We start from the raw sequence: 19,293 nt of genomic DNA, 5'->3' as shown, positions 1-19,293 counted from the left end.
TTTCTTCCATAGTGCTAGCCAACGTAGCACTGTTGAGCCTATAAAGATGCTGCAGGTTTTTCTTCTCAAGGTGGAGAACCTTGCATTTATCGGCGTTGAACACCATCAGATTATTGTCCGCCCACTTGCTGAGCCTGTCCAGGTCAGCCTGGATCGCCCGCCTGTCTTCTGGCGTGGATGCTTTGCCCCAAAGTTTGGTGTTGTCGGCGAACTTGGCCGGCCCGCTTCTGACTCCAGTGTCCGCATCGTTAATGAAGATGTTGAACAGTATGGATCCAAGGACAGAGCCTTGGGGGACCCCGCTGGTCACAGGACACCACGATGAGTGACTTCCATCAATTACTAGCCTCTGGGTCCGACCACGGAGCCAATTTTCCATCGAGTGGATCCTGGAGGACCCAAGGTGACAATTGGCCAGAGGCGATCATGGGAAACCAGATCAAAGGCTTTTTTGAAGTCAAGATATGACATCAATCTCTTCTCCCTTGTCCAGGTGATAGGTCACCCGGTCGTAGAAGGAAATGAGATTGGTCAAGCGAGACCTACCCGCAACAAACCCGTGCTGGCTATCCCTTAAGACGTTGGCGTCGGCCAGTCCGTTAAGGATGGCCTCTTTAATTAACTTTTCTAAGATCTTCCCCGGGATAGAAGTCAGGCTGATGGGCCTATAGTTAGCCGGATCCACTTTCCTCCCTTTCTTGAAGATAGGCACCACATTGGCCTTCTTCCAGTCTTCGGGCACGACACCAGAGCGCCAAGAGTTGTCAAAGATCCGCGCTAGAGGCTGGGCTATGATGCTCGCCAGCTCCTCAAGTACCCTGGGGTGAAGATTGTCAGGGCCGGCTGAGTCGAAGGTATCCAGCTTTTCAAGATGTTCCTTCATGAAGTCAGCATCAATGGAGGGCAGGGGATCACGCTCACCCGGTGAAGAGACCCACAGTGGGCAGCCCTGTTATGATTTCCCGATTTGGCACGGTGCGAGGCCTCTACCTCTACTGTGTCACCTGGCTGGAGTGTGTGGTGGGTCTGAGCTCCCTTGGAGCAGCGCGATGTATTTGTCTTCCTGCTTTGTCACTTTTTCCACGCTTGTTCTTTCAGGTTTCCAGGAGGTTTTGTGCGTGTACCTGTGCAGGTGGTGTGTCCCCACTCTGTCTTCTGGCTGTGAGGATGCCTGGATAAGGAGCAGCGTGGTTGTGGCTGTGGTGAGCAGTGCCTGTTGGAGATGAGGGCTCTCCTGTGGTGGCTGTGCCCTGTGTAAGCTAGGTGGGTTTTTGATTGCCTGTGAATATCCAGTTCAGGCTGGGCAGAAGCAAGTGTTTGAGAGCTCAGGTAGTGGGTTGTGGTGCTGGAGGTTTGGAGAGGAGCTTACCTTGGCTCTGACTAGGTTGCCTTGTGTCCCCTGTTTGGGGTGATGAGGGTTTTGTTTGATTTCTAGTGGCTTTGATCTTGTGGGGGAGAAGGATGTGAGGGCATGTTGTGCTGTAGTGATGGAAGATGGGGGAACAGGGTGCTGAAAATTGGTTTGGTTTAGAGTAGCGGGGTGGAGTGGCTGGTTTGCTCTGGTGATGTTTGGCTCGGGGGTGGGGGGGTGCCAGTCTCTGCCTGTGTGTTGCTGCTGCCACCGGCCTCCCTTCAGTTCTGGGAGCTGTACTCTGTGTTGTCTCTCTGGGTGTGTCACTGGTGTTTCTTTCTGCTTTGATGTTGAAAATCACAGCAGCACTTTTTGTTCTTCCTTTGCTCTTCCCAGAGCTGGAAGGATGGGAGTGTTTGCATGTAAATTGGTCCCCTCCTTTGGGAGGGGTTTGCTTGTACGCTCTGCGCCTTGTGTGGGGGTGGCGGCTGTGTGCTGCTTTTGGAGACCGGGGCGGGTGCATCTCTCTCCTTAGTACTGAGATGTGAATACTGTTTCGTGTAGTACTTGCTTGTTGTTTGGGGGGTGATGCAAATATCTGGACCCTGAGCGGGGAAGAGATCAGGTAGAGGTGAAGTGACCTAGTGCCACCACCATGCAGAAGGAGGTGGAAGAAGTTGGTGGCTGTGTCCCTGTCGTCATTTCTGGTTCTCCTTGAGTGAGGCCTTTGCCTGTCAGGTGGAGCTGTGTGCGTGGACAGAGCCTGCAGCAGGTAAGACGTTACTCGTAGCGGCGTGGGATTGTCTTCCGGTCAGGCAGTCGTTTGCGGTCTGCCCTTCTGTTTGGTAGTGAAGTTTCCTGTGTGCCCTCAGGCGGTGCCTGTGTCCCCTGTGTGGGGAGGATGGTGAGCAGGATGAGGGAGGGGTGGAGAAGGAACAGCGTGATGCCCGGTGTGGCTGTTGGGGCTGAGCCCTTTCCTAGGGCTGGATGGGGCGCACCCTGGCCAGGCCTGCCTTGGAGAGCTTTGAGGTGAGGGCTGGGTGTGTGGAGTGGGAGTTCTCCCAATGGGTCCTGTCTTGTGTTTGGTTGTGTCTCCTGGGGTTACGGTCTGTTCTGTGCCTTGTAGGGTTGTGGCTTGTGTGGATGCAAGCGAATGCTGGTTCAGGGAGTGGAGCCAAGCTATGCCCGTGGAGGTTGAAGCAGGCAGAGGTGTGTTGGCAGTTTGTGTGGGAGGCCTTTGCTTGTGAGTTGTGTGTGAGGCCCCTGTGTGGGATGGTGTCTGAAGCTTCGTGCTTGCCGGTCAGTTTGTCTAGTATGCGTGGCAGGCACCTTGGGGGTCTGAGCTGTGATTTTGGTGCTGGTGGGTCCAGCCGGGGTGTTGTGTCTTGCTGTGCTTGAGGAAAGCCTCTGTCTTTGTGTAGGGAGTTTTTGGACTTGTAGCGGATTAACTTTTGACACGTGGGTGTCGATTTTTGCCCCTACATAGATTTTGCTAAGGTAGAGGATTGAGTCCGTCTCTGCCTGGATGTTGCTATTGCCACAGGCTCCCCTTCGGTGCTGGGAACAATGTTTGCTGCTTGCGTGTCTGCATGTGTGTGTCTGTCCTGTTACGTTTGTTACTGAAATCACCGGGGTGTTTTGTTTAGTCCTTCCCAGAAGAGAAGGCGGGAGGGCTGCGTTGGCAGGTGCAAACAGAATCCCCTGCTAGGAAGGGGGAATCCCAGAGAAGGGTGTGTCTGCGCCCCGTCTGCGCTGCGGGGCAAAGCAGGCTGGTGTCGGAGCCCTGGGCGGGAGGGCCGCGGGTGCTAGTAGTGAGGTGCGTGCGTTGCGCCGATGGCAGTAACGGCTTCTCTGTTGCGGGCGGAGGGTTTGTTTGGTGTTTGTCCTGAGGTTTCTGAGGACGATGATGTGCACCAGACTGTGGGAAGAGGGTGAAGCGTCCCAGAGGTGCTGGAGGAGGTGTGGTCAGTCCCTGGTTGTCTGGTTTGAGGCCTCTGGCTTTGTGGTGTCTCTTGGCTGGATCCCTATGCATCTGTGGTCCCTGTGGTAGGTGGGCGAGTGCTTACTTGGAGCAGCGTGGGACTTCTCTCCAATCTGCCAGTTGCCTCCATGTTTTTGTTCTTGTGTTTTGGTGAAGATTTTCTGTATCTTGCAGGCTTCTGTTTTTCTCCAGCCCAGTCCTGGGTGTTGGGCATTGACTAGGTAGGGTAGACGACTGGAGATCGATCTGGATGTTTCTGACAAACATCTGGATGTTTCTGACAAACATCTGGATGTTTCTGTGGGTGTCAGAGAAAAGGTCCTTCTTGTGGTGGTGTCTCCAGCATATGCTGTGGCTGCTGTGCTGTGGTCCCAGCAGAGGCAAGCCTTGGAGAGCTCAGAGGTGTGGACCAGGGGATGGGATTGCATTGTGTAGCTTTGTGCCTTTGCTTCCGTTGTTGGACTCCCTGGCTGTTGAATGTATTTCTGTTTGCAGGGTCCTGGTCCTTGGAGAGAAGTTTGAGCAGAGAAGGGTGGAAGATGGAGGCAGAGAGGATGGTGCAACGTGTGTTTGTTCTGGAAGGGGGGTGGGGTGGGGTGACAAGTCCCTGGTGTACTGAGCTTCACGCTCCTGGGCCAGCGATGCTCCGGCAGGAGGTTGTGGCACCATGGGTGGCCCCTCTCTGTACCGGTGCAAGGCTGTGCTGGTGTACCTGGGAGTCCCGCAATTGCCTCGGTGTAAAGAATGGGAATCGTTCCCCTCCATTGTGGGCGATTTCTGGTCCTTTGAGCAGGGTTTGCTTCTGGCATGGGTGCAGATCTTGACTCTGTCTAGGCTCTAGCAGGGCAGAGGATTGGGTGTTTGCCTTGCTGATGCCATTACCACAGCTTCCTGCTTCAGTTCTGGGAATTGTCTGGGGGTATCACGGATGGCTTGGAGTCAACATCACTGCACTATTTCTGTCTCTGTCTCTTTTGTCCTTTTCTTTGCTCTTCCCAGAAGTGAAGGGGGAGGCCTGTGTGCGCACATGTAAATGGCCTCCCTTAGTTGGGAGGGGAGAGCTGTGAGACGGGTCTTGCTGCATCCTGTCAGCTTTGTGGGAGCTAAGTAGGGTGGTTTTGGGTGGAAGGGGCCCCTGCCGCCAGTGCTGTGAGGCCTGTGAGTTGTGCTGTTTTGTGGTAATTGCTGCTTTATCTGCAGCAGGGGGTCTTTTTACCAAGACTTTTGGGGCAGGGAGGAGAAGTGGAGATTGGGCAGAAGAAGAGAAGACACCTTGAAGTCATGAACCATGGAGCTGCCTGTCATTGGTGCATGGAACATGTGATGGGTGAGAGCTTGCTTTGGGGGAAGCTGTTGCTGCCTGGTTTTGCCTTGGCACATTTTGGTGAGGTTTTACTTGTGCATGTTCACAGGTGCTTGTGCTGTAGCTCTGTCGTGAGGAGCAGGGCAGGGGCAGTGACATGCTGAGGGCTGGAGAAGGAGCACCACAAAGATGGCTGTGGTGAGCAGTAGATGTTGATGATGAGGATGTGTTCTCTGTGGTGGCCGTGTCCTGCAAACGGTCTGGTTGCTGTGAAGTAGATGTTTCCTCGGGTTGGATGTTGAACACCCTGCCCAGGCAGGCCGGAGGGAAGCCTTTGTGAGGTCTGAGTCTGTGGGTGAGGTGGGTTGGCTGCATCTGCCTGGGGCTTGGGGAGGACCTTCCGCCTACGTTTTGCTTTGCACCTATTTGTCGTCCGTGTTTTGGGCTGACAAGGCACGTGTGGTTTTTCTCCTGTCCCAGAGGCCTTGGTCAGGCGTGAAGTATGTGAGCCAGGAGAGTCGTACAGCACACACGCAGGATGGAGGTAGAAAAGGGATGGGGGAGTGGTTGGTGGGGAGGGGGTTGGGTGGTGGCTGTATGTTGTTTGGGGGCGGTGTGGGTGGGGTAGGACGGCCCTGGTTTGCGATAGCCTCCTGAGCTTTTTGCTTCCAGGGCAACAAGTCGAGTGGGGGGCTTCTTTGGCCAGGGCTGCTGTGAAATCTGGCGTAGGGCTGGGCCGGCCGGTCCGAGTCTGTCGGACTCCACGTATAGGAGAAACGACAGATGTCTAAGGAGCTTGTGGGGCGTTTGATCCGGGCTCATCCCTGGCACTTGGGGTGCAGGCCTGGCCCCTCTCTGGGGTGTGTTGAGGGTGAGCTCTGGGTTTGCGTTCATGCCCCTGACTTGCTGTTGCTACAGGCCTCCCTTCAGTCTTGGGAACAGCGCTATGTCCTGTGTGCCTGGGGGTGTCACTGGTGTCTCTCTCTTTCTACCTCTTTGCAAAATGTCTGCAGCACTTGTTCTTTTTCTGCTCTTGTCAGGACTGGAGGGAAGGCTGTGGTGGGTTTTTTCCTGCCACCTAAAATGGTTTCCACCTCGGGGAGGGGTCTGACTGCACCCTGTGTGCCCTGTTTAGGCTGGGTGGGGGTATCGCCTTTGAATTCTCGGGGGTTGCTTTTGCCCTCAGGGCTGTGAGTCCCGTGTGCCGCGTGACTTTTCCTAATTTATTTTTGTTTTGGTGACATGTACGGGAGTCATCTGGCTGAGGCTCGAGGCTCCTAAGTGGGCATCGGGAAGAAGAGGTGGAAATATAGCGCCTGTGACCTGAGGAAGCTGGTGAAAGAAACGGATGTCGGCGCATTCGCTTTGCGGTTGCCCGGCGTGAGACTTCTGCCCGTGTGGTGGCCCTGGGCTGGAAGCCTTGCTGCGTGAAGCCTGCGATAGGTGAGATCTGAATCGGAGCGGTGTGAGACATTTGGTCCGTGGAAGTTGGGAGGTGGATTTGAGCGGGCTTGGGGGGAGCATCTCTTGGCCTCCCTCGGTGGTGCTGGTGACGGTCCTGTAGAGGGAAGGGTTGTGGGCTCCTGCCGTTGGTCACAGGGTGTATTTAGGGTTGTCAGACTGTGCTTGCCTGTGGCACTTGGGTGTTGGTCTTGCACTTCTAGGTTGTTTTGAGCCAGACGATTGGGTTTGTGTTGGTGTGCCTGTTGCTGTTGCGAGAGGGCCTTCGCAGTGCTGGGAATGGTTTGTCTGGTTTCTGCCTGTCTCATCTTTGTTCACTGTGCCTGAATTCACTGTTGCCTGTCTTTGCTCTTTGCCGGACTGAAAGGAGGGGACTTTTCTGTAGTGCTGAAGTTCTGCCCTCTTAACTGGGGGGGAAGTTCAGAGGGGTCTTAATGCTTCGTGTCTCCTTGGTGGGCATGTGGGGTGCTGTGTGCGCCCTACGTAGGGGGTGGGGGGGTGCTGTAGTCTCAGTGCTCTGCAAGTGTTAATAGATGTATTATTGTTTTGGGGATGGGAGGGTGCAGCTGTGTGTTGCTTTGCTGGCTCCTGTGGTGTGGGATGAGGTGTTGGGTTCATGGTGAAGAGCCCCAGACCTGGTGCCATGGCCATGTTGGAGGAATCGGGAGGTTACTTGGAGTCGCCTTGCATGCAGTCCTGTGGCTGTGCCAGTCAGAGCTGGGAGACTTGTGGTGTGAGCCGTGTGGGGCATTGTCCTGTTTTGTGGGGAGCTTTTTCCATGGGCATTTTTGTTGGTGTGGGGGGGCGGGGTTTTCTTCTGTTTTGATGCGTCTAGCTTTGCATTTGTATTTGAGGGGTTTTCTTTTTTTTCCCCTCTGTGTCTGTAGATGTTGGATTGCTGCTCCCTGTGTGGTGAGAAGGATTGGCTGCAATGACTGGAGGCCTGGAAAAGGAGCCGTGTGGCCAGGTACGGCGTGCATTTGACTTTTGGGGCTGGAGCCTCTCGGTAGCGGCTGCGTGGCGGAGCCTGCAGTTGCCTTGTCGAGGCGGCTTCCTGGCTGCAAGTAGAACAAATTGCCAGAGCCCAGTGGCTGGTGGTGTTGGGATGCGCGGTGTGCGTAGTGCTTGCCTTGCTTCCCTTGTGCTGAAAGTGTGTTCTGTGTTCTTGCCAGGGTCCTGGCCTGCATGGAGGGAAGTAGGTGAGAGGACTGCATCGTGGAAGAGCCGTGGGACAGTGTTGGATGACAGACACGGACCGGCCGGATGTTGCCCGCTACGTTGGAATGTCCCTTCTGTATTGGGATTCTGCGTGGGGGTGTGGGGTGGGTTTGGGAGTGTCCTCAGCTTTATGATCCTGGAGCCAGGGGTTTGCAAGTAGTATGTTTGGGTCAGTTTGTCTGTGCTGTGGGTGGACCTAGGGTGACCAGAGGTGAAATCCATTCCTGTGACCCTGTAGTTGGACCAGCACCCAGACACTTGCAGGAACCGCTGGGCAAGCAGGCCCAGAGCTTTCAACTGTTGAGCACGGCAATGCTGGAGCCAGCTAGCATGGAAGCAGAAGGGCCGGCCGGGCGCGGGGCCTGGGCTGCCTCTGTGGCTTCTGTGCTAGTGAGGTTGAGAATTGCAGTGCTGGGGGGTTGGAGGTTTTGGACCTGCTTGTGCAGGGTTCTTGTTGGTGTTGGGGTGCTGGTTCTGCTGGGTCAGAGCAATGGGTTTTATTCTGCCTGACTGCCATGTTTACCGTGTCCTACAGGGCTGGGAGCCTGTCGTAGTAGCGTGTGTTTGGCTGGGGCGGGGCGGTTGTCTGGTTTGGTCCCTGAGCAGTGTGGTGAGCATGTTTGTTATTACCCTGAAATAAAATAGTTTTCTGATAGCCTACTGTTAGGCTAACAATAATTTAGATTATTAAGAAGTATTAGCTTTGCAGTTGAATACAAGGCATGACCTGTGGCCTAGCAATGCCGCTGACCACAAGGCAGAATGATAGCTAAGCCTTTGCTTATGTTAAGTAATGATTTTAACTGTGTTGACTATTTTCTGAGTAAAATGCAGCAAGTGAATCTGTCTGTGTGCTGTAAACCAGATACAGCAAGGAACAAGGTAAGAGGAAGAAGGCATTGTTCTAAGTACAGTGATCGTGTCCTTAAGAAGTATCTAGTACTGTGGAAGTTTTTGCTAAGATATCATAATGTTACTGTTACTTATGTTAGAAAATATTGTTGGAAAATCAATGTGACCTTTGTATGACCTTTGGTCAATCCTGGCTGATGCAACCTTGCAGTAAGATTGCCATGATCTGTCAATATAGGCGGGCAAACAAGGTGATTGGGCCCAACCGTGCGGGGCGAGCAAAGCCAAGCCATCTTGGTGATTTCCTCTGAGTTTTGCGCATGCGTTATGAAGGAGCTTATGTAACCAGAGTTTATAAATCTATGTGTTTGAGTTGCAGTCGGGGGTCTCTCTGCCCTTACGAGGACAGGGGACCTTTGGTCCAATAAACTGAAAAGACCACGCGCTCGTCTCCTGCTTATTGGAGTCTCAGGTGGGAAACGAGCCCTGTTCGGGTTAAGAGAGTCTGCAGGTGTTCCCTTACCAGATTGGGAGCCTGGTCAGACAATTTCTCTCACAATTTGGCGAGCCAGCCAGGAGCACCCAGCTCGTCGCGCTGCCGCTGCCGCCTAAACCCAACCTCCGGCCGGCCGTAACAGAGGTGAGTTCACCACGGGAGTCTTGGGTTGAGGCTGCAGACACGGCGGGACGATAAAGTGACTCCTTCAATTTTACTGGCACGGTGTGGTCTTTTATATGTTGTGTATGTCTTGTCTAATGTGTTATAGGCCAGTCTGTTCTCCGGTTCCTCAAACCTGGGCACACAGGCAATTTTAGTTAATTGCCCGTTCGACTCTTTTGAGCCGATAAATCTGTGTGGCGCGTTTTATGTCTCCATTCGCGCACTGAGGAACCGTCTCTGTTTCTGACCTTTTAACTGGATAAGTCCTCCAACCTGTTTGAGGCATCCTAGAAGCCTGCCTTTCCAGGTTGGTTAGGTCTAGGGCAGCCAAGAAAGCAGGGTTTTTGGGGAGCTTAATAGTATATCAAGTCATCTGGGAAAGGGATGTCTGCCAAGAATGACGATGGGACAGAAACAGTCAATTCTGGCTAGTAGTCCTCTTGGAGAATTGTTAAGCAACTGGAATAAGCTATCTGGACATGGCCAATTGAGTAAGAAGCGCGCTATAGCCTTATGTACTAGTGTCTGGCCCGGCTACACTTACAAAAACCCTGAACTTCAGTGGCCAGTGTTGGGATCCCTTAGTGTAGATAAATGAAGGTACCTCAGGGGGTTCCTAGAGGAACCCCATCCCCGACTAATGGATTATTGGTATGTGTGGTGTGATTTGATGGATTTAATTCTGCAGAGGAAAAAAAAAACTGATTACTTCTGGCCGCTCAACAACGTCTGTGGTGTCTTCTCCCCCTTATTCTCCCGCTATGCCACCATTGGTGACTAGGGGACCAGCCATAATAAACCCGGCCGCTTAGGCCGTGGCCCTTCCGGCACCTTTTACCCCTCCATCAGGCTCCTCTCCTCCCGTAACAGGAGTGTCAGGGTCTGTACCTGCCTCCTCGGAGCCTACTTTCAGTCCCATAGCAGGACATACTAGGTAGCGTTTGAATCAGGTCATACACCTGCTCTTGTACACATGTAATGACATCTGCACACCCCCATCACACATGCAGTCACGCCTGCTCAGAGTCCCTTACAGACATGCGCCTGCACAGAACCCCAAAACACACTGCGACATACACATGTGCCCCAACAGGTGTCCGTGACACACTTGCACACAAATGTGCATCCTCGCACACATGCATGTGCAGTCTCACACACGTACCCAGAGCCCAGGTGCTTGTGACACGTGCATGCTCACACACACATGGAACTCAGGTGTCTGACACACATGCATATGTGCTCTCGCGGACACAGTCTAGCACACATGTACAGAACCCAAGTGTCTGTGGCACACAGGCAAGTACCCTGACATATTCACATTCACACACACACAAGCCCACATGGGTAGATATGAATCAACCTGCCCCCAATGATGTGTGCAATTATTGTAAACAATTGGGGCATTGGAGACGAGAATGCCCAAACTGCCCTAAGGGACTTCCCCCTTATGGAGGAAGAAAGGGGGGAACCCAGGGAAACAACCGGGCTGCCAGCACCGATCCTACAGATCCCTGGGTCCAGAGTTTGCAACAAGATATAGATGACTCCCAGTGAAATAAGGGGGCGGCTCTTCCACACGATGTATTTAGGGGAATCTTCCTCTTTTGAGTATACCTGCGGCCCTTCATCCCCTTATGTACCACTTCAAATAGCAGGAAAATTTATAAATGTCTTATAGATAGAGGAGCAGATCTGTCCTCACTGGGAGAATCTCCAGAAAGGGCGGGAATTGCAGTCTCAGGATCTGAAAAGATTACGAGAGTAATTGGAAAATCTATGCAAGTGCCCCGTGGCACTGAAACACAAGTGCAGATAGGACCCTTGACCACCATTCATGCTTTCCTATTAGCTGAAGGAACTGTAGTGCACCTCCTTGGAAGAAATCTACTCTATAAACTACAGACCAGAAACCCTTCACCCTACTTATGAGAATCAAGGCGTTGCTTCAGGTGTCTTAACTCAGCCATGGGGAGTTTCTAATCGTCCCATAGCATACTATTCTGCTCAGTTAGATCCTGTAGCAAGGGCAGCAATTGTCTGTCTTAGAGCAGTCGCTGCTGCCACTGTGCTAGTTCAAAAGGCTCAAGATTTAGTGTTAGGACACTCTCTTGTGGTTGAAATATCTCATTCAGTGGAAGCTCTCCTACTACAGCACAACCTCTGCCAGCAGGGACCAACGCCCAGGCCGCTGAGCTAGCGGCACTCTGACGAGCATGCAAATTGGCCACAGCCTCCAGGGTCACTATCTATACTGACTCTAAATATGCTTTTAGTACCTGTCATGCGCTAGGGCGGTCCTGGTGACAAAGAGGTTTTATCACGTCCTCTGATGCTGTAATCAGCAATGCCACGGAAGTCCAAGAACTGCTAGAGGCTGTCGTGTTACCAGGTGATATAGCGGTAATGCACGGTCCCAGACATTCCAGAGAAGATACTGACATCGCTAAAGGAAAGCATCTCGCAGATGCTGTAGCTAGAGCCGCTGCACTACAAACTAAAGGAAGTCTCCTTGCATCTCAAGTTGTTCTTCCACCCTTGTCTGTTATTTATGACAAAGTCCCAGCGGATGAAGTATCTATATGGGTCCAAAAGTGGGAAGCTGCGCAAGGAAAGGATGCAGTGTGACGTGTGCCAGACGGTAGACCAATTGCTCCTCGCACCTTGCTCCGAAGTCTGGCTCAGGATGCCCACAGATGCTGTCAGTCGGGAAAAGGAGAAATAGCAGAACAGGTCCTCTCCACCTGGTTTGCTCCAGGTATACATCTAGAAGCTGCCCGAATAACTCTGCAATGTTCAGAGTGCAGAGCCTTCAACAAATACAGAGGACACACAAAATTACAAGGGGCCCGACCGTGGGCCTATTTACCCTTTGAAAAACGACATGGATTTGCTCAAAGCTGTACATTTCAAGCACTGCCTAGTAGCGGTAGATCAAGTAACAGGATGGCCAGAAGCTTTCCCCACTCGAGAAGCGGATTCAGTAGCAGTAGCCAAACCCGTATTAAAAGAAATCATCCCACATTTCGGCATTCCAGGAGGAATAAACTCTGACCGGGGAACTCACTTTACAGAAACTGTTTTAAAAGAAGTTTACAGAGTTTTTGGAATAATAACATACTTCCACGCACCCTATCGCCCTCCGTCCCCGGGTCAGGTAGAGAGGATGAATCAGAGTATAAAATCCCTTTTAGGAAAGATCTGCTCCTAAACCAAATTGAAATGGTCAGATGCTTTACCAAGGGTGCTGTTTGCTATAAGAACAAAACCCAAATGGCCTCTCAACCTTGTCCCCCTACGAGTTGTTGTTTGGTCACGCTCCTGTTATATAAGAGATGGGAAAATCTGCATGTTAGCTTACTCGGCGGAGATGAAGCTTTAATTAGTTATGTTTTATCCTTACAGGAGTCTCTCTAGTGTTTACACAGGTCAGCTGCTTTGGTTCAGCTGGTACCCCTGGACTGTAACCTTCACTCCTATCAATCAGGACGCTGAGTTTGGGTAAAACAACATCGGCGAAAAACCGCCTCGGCCCAAGTCTGGGCAGGTCCGTACCAAGTTCTTCTTACTATACACGCTGCTGTGAAAATCGCCGAGAAAGAGGGCCGGATTCATCGCAGTCGCCTCAAACCTGGTATCGGCAAGTAATGACCGGTCAGCTGCTGTTCCGCCTTTGTGGCTAGAAAGAATCGGAGAATCGTGGACCGTTCAGACTCCTTAATAGAAATGATACGTGTATTAAGCTTGCTTTGTATTATCTTTCTTGTTATACTTTGTGTTTGTATTTCACTGTGGATGCAGGGAAGGTTATAAGTTAATAATGGCATTTCACCGGGCTATCCTAACAGGATTATTGCTCTTGATGCATAAAACACCATGGCTATTTATGGGAAAGCGATACAGAACAGGAAGACCAGTGGAAAGATAATGCTTACCTGATTTCCACTATAGCTATAGCACAGGCCGTAAAATTTGTCTAATGGTTGGATATGTGGTACACAGTCTCCTTCTACTAACTTTCCACCCTATCCTTTAATCTCTTGGGAAGGGATTTTTTCTAATCCAGAGTGGGTTGATACGGTTAGAGCTGGAATAAGTACCTGGCAGGAGAATCCTTATTTTAAAGAGAGAGTACTTTCAGACATCATGTTATCTGCCCAGGTGTGTTGGGAAAATCCTCATGGAATAGGAAAAGAGATTTTTAGGATGGCAACCAGGTTGTAAACTAACCATTAATGCCACACACTTAATTTGGCCTAACAATACTGCAGTGGGGACTAAAGAAGCTGAAAAGAAAGGTTACATCCCCTGGAATGTGTGTGCTCCCTGCAGTTCCTTGCAGCGTCCTTATGTATGGCAATGTATGGAAGGTTCCATCCGATGCTCCGCCCCTAATAAAACTTGGGCTTGGAGTCACGGCTGTTTCACGTCTTGCACATACAGCTCCTTTGCAAAGCCAAGTTGTTCGTATGTTAACTATACCATTTACAGAGACGGTTCAGTACCTTGCCCCAGAGATCCTCATACTACCGCATCAATCAACTGGCACATGCGTTAGAACTTATTGCCAATAGCACAGCAGAGGGCATTGAATTAGTGCAAGACCAGGCTTCTTGCAACCATGCTATGACTTTAGAAAATCGCTTCGCTTTAGACTATTTGTTAGCTAGAGAAGGAGGGGTATGTGCTTTAATCACAGGAGGACCCTGCTGCACTTATATTCCTGACCACTCTGACAACATAACTGCTGCAGTAAAAACAATTCGAGACACAGCACGACTTCTTTGCGAAGTTGGTCAGTAATAGAACGGATTGCCTCAACTTTAGGAATGTGGGGAAGGTATATCTTAGAATACATTTTATGGGGATTAGGAATCTTCTTGGTTATTATTGTAATAATTGCTGTAATTACAGCCTGTGTAGTTTGAGTGAAGCAAAAAGTAATTAATCTCAATATTATGCAAACCTGGGAAATGGCCAGCAGGCCATAGGCCTGTGGCTGTAAGGGGGGATTGTTAGAAACTATTGTTGGAAAATCAGTGTGACCTTTGTATCACCTTTGGGCAATGCTAGCTGATGCAACCTTGCAGTAAGATTGCCATGATCTGTCAATATAGGCGGGCAAACAAGGTGATTGGGCCCAACCATGCGGGGTGAGCAAAGCCAAGCCATCTTCGTGATTTCCTCTGAGTTTTGCACATGTGTTATGAAGGAGCTTATGTAACAAGAGTTTATAAAGCTACATGTTGAGTTGCAGTTGGGGTCTCTGTTCCCTTATGCGGACAGGGGACCTTCGGCCCAATAAACTGAAAAGACCACACCCTTGTCTGCTGCTTATTGGAGTCTCAGCTGGGAAACGAGCCCTGTTTGGGTTAAGAGAGTCTGCAGGTGTTCCCTTACCAGCTTGGGAGTCTGGTCAGACAATTTCTCTCACAATTAATTTGTAGCTTTTAGAAAGTGCTAGTTCAGCTTAATAGAAATATGCTGTTATGAAGATTCGTAAAGCACCGCCCAAGTATTGCTTTTGGTTAACCCTTGTAGAGCGCAAGTTTGTTATTACCCTGAAATAGAATAGTTTTCTGATAGCATACTGTTAGGTTAACAATAATTTGGATTATTAAGAAGTATTAGCTTTACAGCTGAATACAAGGCATGACCTGTGGCCTAGCAATGCAGCTGACCACAAGGCAGAATGATAGCTAGGCCTTTGCTTATGTCAAGTAATCATTTTAACTACACCAAGCATTTTCTGAGTTAAAAAGTGAATCTGTGTCTGTGCGCTAAAAAAAATCAGCTACAGCAAAAAGTAAGATAAAACAGAGAAACCATTGTTTGAGCTTACTGGTTGTGTCCTTGAAAAATATCTTCTACTGTATAAGGTTTTGCTAACATAATGTTACTGTTACCTAACTTTTAGCTTTAAAAGGTGCTAGTTCAGCTTAATAAAAATATGCTGTTACAAAGATTTATAGAACACCGCCCCAAGTATTGCTTTTTGTTAACCATATAGTTTTGCTTTGTTGTAAAAAATATAAAAGATCGCCTCACCCTTGAGGGGGGGCCTTTTTGCCTTTTGCTGGCTTTATGGTCTTTGCTCGAGCAAATAAACAGCTGTCTTTCTTTACCCGCGTTGTCTGTCAATCAAATTACAGCTAGACAACGGACCTTAGGGAGATTTCTCCCACCACACCCTGTAGTCTTGCCTTATTGTAAAAAGTCTAAAAGAACACCCCACCCTTGAGTGGGGGGCATTTTGGCTTTTTGCTGGCTTATGGTCATTGCTCGAGCAAATAAACGGCAGTAAATCTTTACCTGCGTTGCTTGGTTTCTATTGCAGCTAGACAACAAACTCCTCCTGGGAGTTTTCTCCCACCACAGCAGGAAGGAGGATGTTGAAGGTTTCTGAGCCATAAGCTCGAGCCCTCTCTTTGGAAGGGGTGTTAGAAAATATTGTTAGAAAATTAATGTGACCTGTGTATGACCTTGGATCAATGCTGGCTGATGCAACCTTGCACTGAGATTGCTGCTGATATGTCAATCTTGGCGGACAAGCAAGGTGATTGGGCCCAACCATGCAGGGTGAGCAAAGTCATGCCATTTTAGCAATTTTCTGCTGGGTTTTGCACATGTGTTATGGGAAAGGCTTATGTAATGAAAGTTTATAAATATGTGTTGAGTTGGAGTCGGGGTCTCTCTGCCCTTACGAGGACAGGGGACCTTCAGCCAAATAAACTGAAAAGACCACACCCTCGTCTCCTGCTTATTGGAGTCTCAGCTGGGATAGGAGCCCCGTTAGGGTTAAGAGAGTCTGCAGGTGTTCCCTTACGAGATTGGGAGCCTGGCCAGACAATTTCTCTGATGGGGAAAGCAGAGCCGTCTGTTACTCAGCTTTGTTTTGTTGTTGCCCATAGTGGAGGTATTGCAAAAATGTATCATCTCACTACACCAAAGGCTTCTCAGCTGAAAACTGTAAACTGGAAATTGTTTCTTCTTCTCTGTCCCACATCACTGCGGGGCCAGGAGGCGGGGGGTCGTGTTAGGGGGAGAGAACAGTCTGAACAATGCTTGCTTCACGATAAGGCTGACTCCTGTGGGAACACAGATTAGTTACTGCCTGCTTTGCACATAAACTTTGCAGAAAACTGTAGCAAATGACAGATTGCCACAATGGAATCTTGTTTAGGAGAGGTATAAAAATGTATTTTCGGGCATGGCTAGGGGTCAACATGACTTTGAGGTTTGAGCTCCGTTGTCGATCTGTTTGCAAACAAACATAGTTGAAATGGATCCAGCCTAAGTGTGTATAACTCTCCCTTGAGGTATATGGAAAAAGCCTCCAGAAACACGAAACTAGCCGTTTGTGCAACAGAGGCACAACTGGGAAGCACCCCCCTCCCTCTGTCAGCTTAACCACCTTCTTGTCCCTCCAAGGCCCCTGCCTTGTAGTGCCTCTTGGGCCTGCGTGGTGTTGCTGGTCGTTGTGTTTGGGTGTGAGGGGGGTGCAGCCAAGGTGATGGCTCCTGTGGAGAAGGGGAGTAGAAGCAGAAGTAGTTACGAAGAGCCTGGGTGCTGGGCTGATGTCGTGGGAGAAAACTCCCTGGTGTTCGTTGTCTAGCCGGCTTAGAGACCAGACAACACGGGTGAAGGGGTAACTGCAGTTTATCTACTCGAGTAAAGACCATAAAACAGCAAAGAGGTAAAATGGCCTCGACTTAAGGGTGAGGCTGTCTTATATACTTTTTCTAACAAAGCAACTACAAGGTTATTGAATATGTAATACTTATGGTAATCATCTCCTTACATGGTGCATTACAAATCTCAGTACTTTTGCAGAGGAAAAAAGTTAGTGTTATCTTACACACTGCAATCTGTTATCCTGTACTCCGCTGTACCATCTTCTTGCCTCTGGGCCCCCCCCTTATCTTATCTGACTCCTAGCTGCAGCTGGTACCCAGTACACAGACTTAACCATTTTGTTAGGAAAAAGCAGAAATTAAGGCACTTGACATAAGAAAATGACTGGCTTAGAGATCATTCTGTCTTGTGGTCAGCAAGATTGCTAGGCCACAGGTCATGCCTAGTGTTTAGCTACAAAGCTAATACTATTTAATAATCTAAATTACCCTGAAATAAAATAGTTTTCTGTAGTATACTGTTAAGAATAAAGAGAAACCCATCACTTTGAGTGTGAGGTGGAAGAGGTGCCAGGAGGATGTGTGTGCTCGGTGGGGTGACAGGGGTGCGAAGCTGCCTGCCTGGGGGTGGTGGGATCGTGCTGTGCTCCGTTGGTTGTTTGCTTTGTTTGGTGATGTTTGTGTGTGTCCTTGTGTTGTTTGTGTTCTGCCTGTTTGTTGTGAGGTTGGCAATGTTTTCTTCCTGGTGGTTTGTTTTGTACATGGCTGTTTGCTCACCTCCTATCTGTTGAGCTTTTTGTATGTAACATGTAGAGGAACTTGTGGGCCAGCCTGGAAAAATAAAATAAAGGAGAAATGGTTCTGGTACCTGCTGCATTGAGTTTATTTACTTTTTGTATTTATTACTTTTCTCGTGGGGGGCAGGAGCAGGGCTGGGTGCTCGTGTCCTGTGCGCTGCCAGGGGGGGGTGGGACGGGTCCGGGCAGGGGAGCTCCCCGCGTCTGGGCCCTGGGTCCTCGAGGCAGGGAGGGGTCGTGGGCCGAAGTGGGCCCTGTGGCCGAGGGCGGAGGCTCTATTGTCCCGGGCCCGGGGTAGCGTGGAGCCGGGCTGTCCCCTCCGTACGCTGTGCGGCCCGCGGGGGCGGCGCTGAGCTGTCTTCCCGGTGCTCGCCCCGGTCCATCCCGGCTGCTTCCCCCCCCCCGGTCCGGGTTTTCCGGGAGCTGCGAGAAGAGCGCGGATTCCTGCGCATGGCTGCATGGGGCTGGGGGGGGGGCGTCACGTGACGGCCACCTGCAAGCGAGCGGAGGTGGGGAGCGGCTCCGTGCGGTAAGTTTGGGGGGGGAAAGTGAGCCCCCCACCGTGGTGGGTGCGGCGGCGGGGCCGGAAGCTGCGCGGGGCGCGTGGGGAGAGCCCCGGGGCCGGAGCGGGAGCAGATCGCGACTCCGCGCGCGTCCTGCCCCCGCTCGTGGCCACTCGCTGTGCAGTGGGGGAGACCCGGGGTCGCCGGTGGCCCCGCGCGTGTCCCGTGCCGCCCAGGTGACGGTCCTGCTGACTGCTGGGGGCGCTCCTGGCGGCCGGAGCACCCGGCTCCACTTGCTTCGCTCTCCCGGCGGGTCCCGGCCGTGGGGGGGGGGCGTGCAGCGGGCCGCGGAGCCCCGAGCTGACTGGCGCCCCCGGGCTGTTTCGGATCTCCTGTCCCGGGTGTGGTGCAGGGTGGGGAGCAGTGCACTTGCAGCTGCCAGCCTGCATCTGTGCCTGCCTGGCATATACATGCGGGGGGTCTTGTGCCCCGTGCTGTGCTTGGGAGTCCCCCCTTGCCCATCTAGCTGCCTGGGGCTCTGTTCTGCTCCCTGTCCCCGCCCTTTGGCTGCACATTTTTGCCTCGGATCCCATGCATGCCTGCCTGCAGCCTTGTCTGACACTTTCCCTGTGGTGGGGCCTGAGTGTGTGTGTGTGTGCTTGTGTGCGTGCATGCACATGCATGGGCTGTTGTCCCCAAAGGACAGTGAGTTCATGCCTGGTGCGCTTGTGCCAGTAAAGACAGAGGGGTGAAGGATCCAACTTAATCTTTATTTCTGCACAGAAAGCAGTGCTTGGCAATCGTTTGAAAAGCAAGCACACCCACCCAAGTGGGTATCAGCCTTATATAGCCTTTTCTCGCCTTATACACTGTACAGTCACTAGAGGTTGCCTCTTTTGGTCCATGCGCACTTCACCCCCTAGGTACAGACTACCCCTAGCCAGCTGAACTGGGCTTCCTAATAGGTAATTTGCTCATGTAGCACCTGGTATTCAGCCAGTCTAGCAAGCAACCCCCCTTTCCAACTCCCCGCAAGTAACCCCCCTTCCAACTTTCCCCGGACTTTGTTGATACAGCTTTTCCTACTACCGAGGACAGCAATTAGCAACTAAGCAACAAGCAATCTCCCCCTGCCTAAACAACCTACTCTGTGCCCTTGGGTAGATACGATACTTTTTCAAAAGATACAAAGCTGTTCCCTAAGTAGAAAATGCATAGTGAAAGTTCAGGGGTGCTCCCCAGGGCTGCCCACTGCCTAATTGCCTTCCTGTTGGAAAAGGAAGGAACGTGCAGGGAGCTGAAAACCTGGGTCCTGGCATATTGCAGTTTAATAAAACACAGGTCTGGTTTCTTTGGCTTGTTTGACACTGGACCGAGCACCGGACACCACAGAGACCGACGGCGAAGGTCATTTATTTGCACTTGCTTGCCCCGCTTGTGTTGTGTTACGCAACCTGTCCCTGCTGCCCCCCACCAGTTGCCCCTTTTGTCCTGCTGCTTGCTTTGACCTGTGAACTTGGCCGGTTTTGGCTGCT

At 51.1% G+C, this 19,293-nt stretch overlaps 1 long non-coding RNA gene across 17 annotated transcripts in view; it reads left to right on the top strand.

The window, feature by feature from the left end:
• The window catches only part of LOC132246568 (uncharacterized), a 32,577-nt gene extending 15,252 nt beyond the window's left edge, over nucleotides 1-17,325 (top strand). For 13 of the 17 annotated variants that reach the window (XR_009457950.1, XR_009457952.1, XR_009457951.1 and 10 more), the window contains 6 exons: nucleotides 3,828-4,659; nucleotides 4,745-4,833; nucleotides 5,116-5,179; nucleotides 5,308-6,078; nucleotides 6,984-7,063; nucleotides 7,269-17,325. This is a non-coding gene — a long non-coding RNA (uncharacterized LOC132246568). The remainder of the gene's footprint in view (nucleotides 1-3,827; nucleotides 4,660-4,744; nucleotides 4,834-5,115; nucleotides 5,180-5,307; nucleotides 6,079-6,983; nucleotides 7,064-7,268) is intronic. The other 4 variants (XR_009457954.1, XR_009457962.1, XR_009457956.1 and 1 more) reach the window with 4 other exon arrangements.
• Nucleotides 17,326-19,293: the final 1,968 nt, after the last annotated feature.

The sequence above is a fragment of the Alligator mississippiensis genome, chromosome 16 (genome assembly GCF_030867095.1).
Source record: "Alligator mississippiensis isolate rAllMis1 chromosome 16, rAllMis1, whole genome shotgun sequence".
Classification (NCBI taxonomy): Eukaryota; Metazoa; Chordata; order Crocodylia; family Alligatoridae; genus Alligator; species Alligator mississippiensis.
The sequence above is the reverse complement of the archived record's forward strand: the minus strand, read 5'-3'. Positions and strand labels throughout refer to the sequence as shown.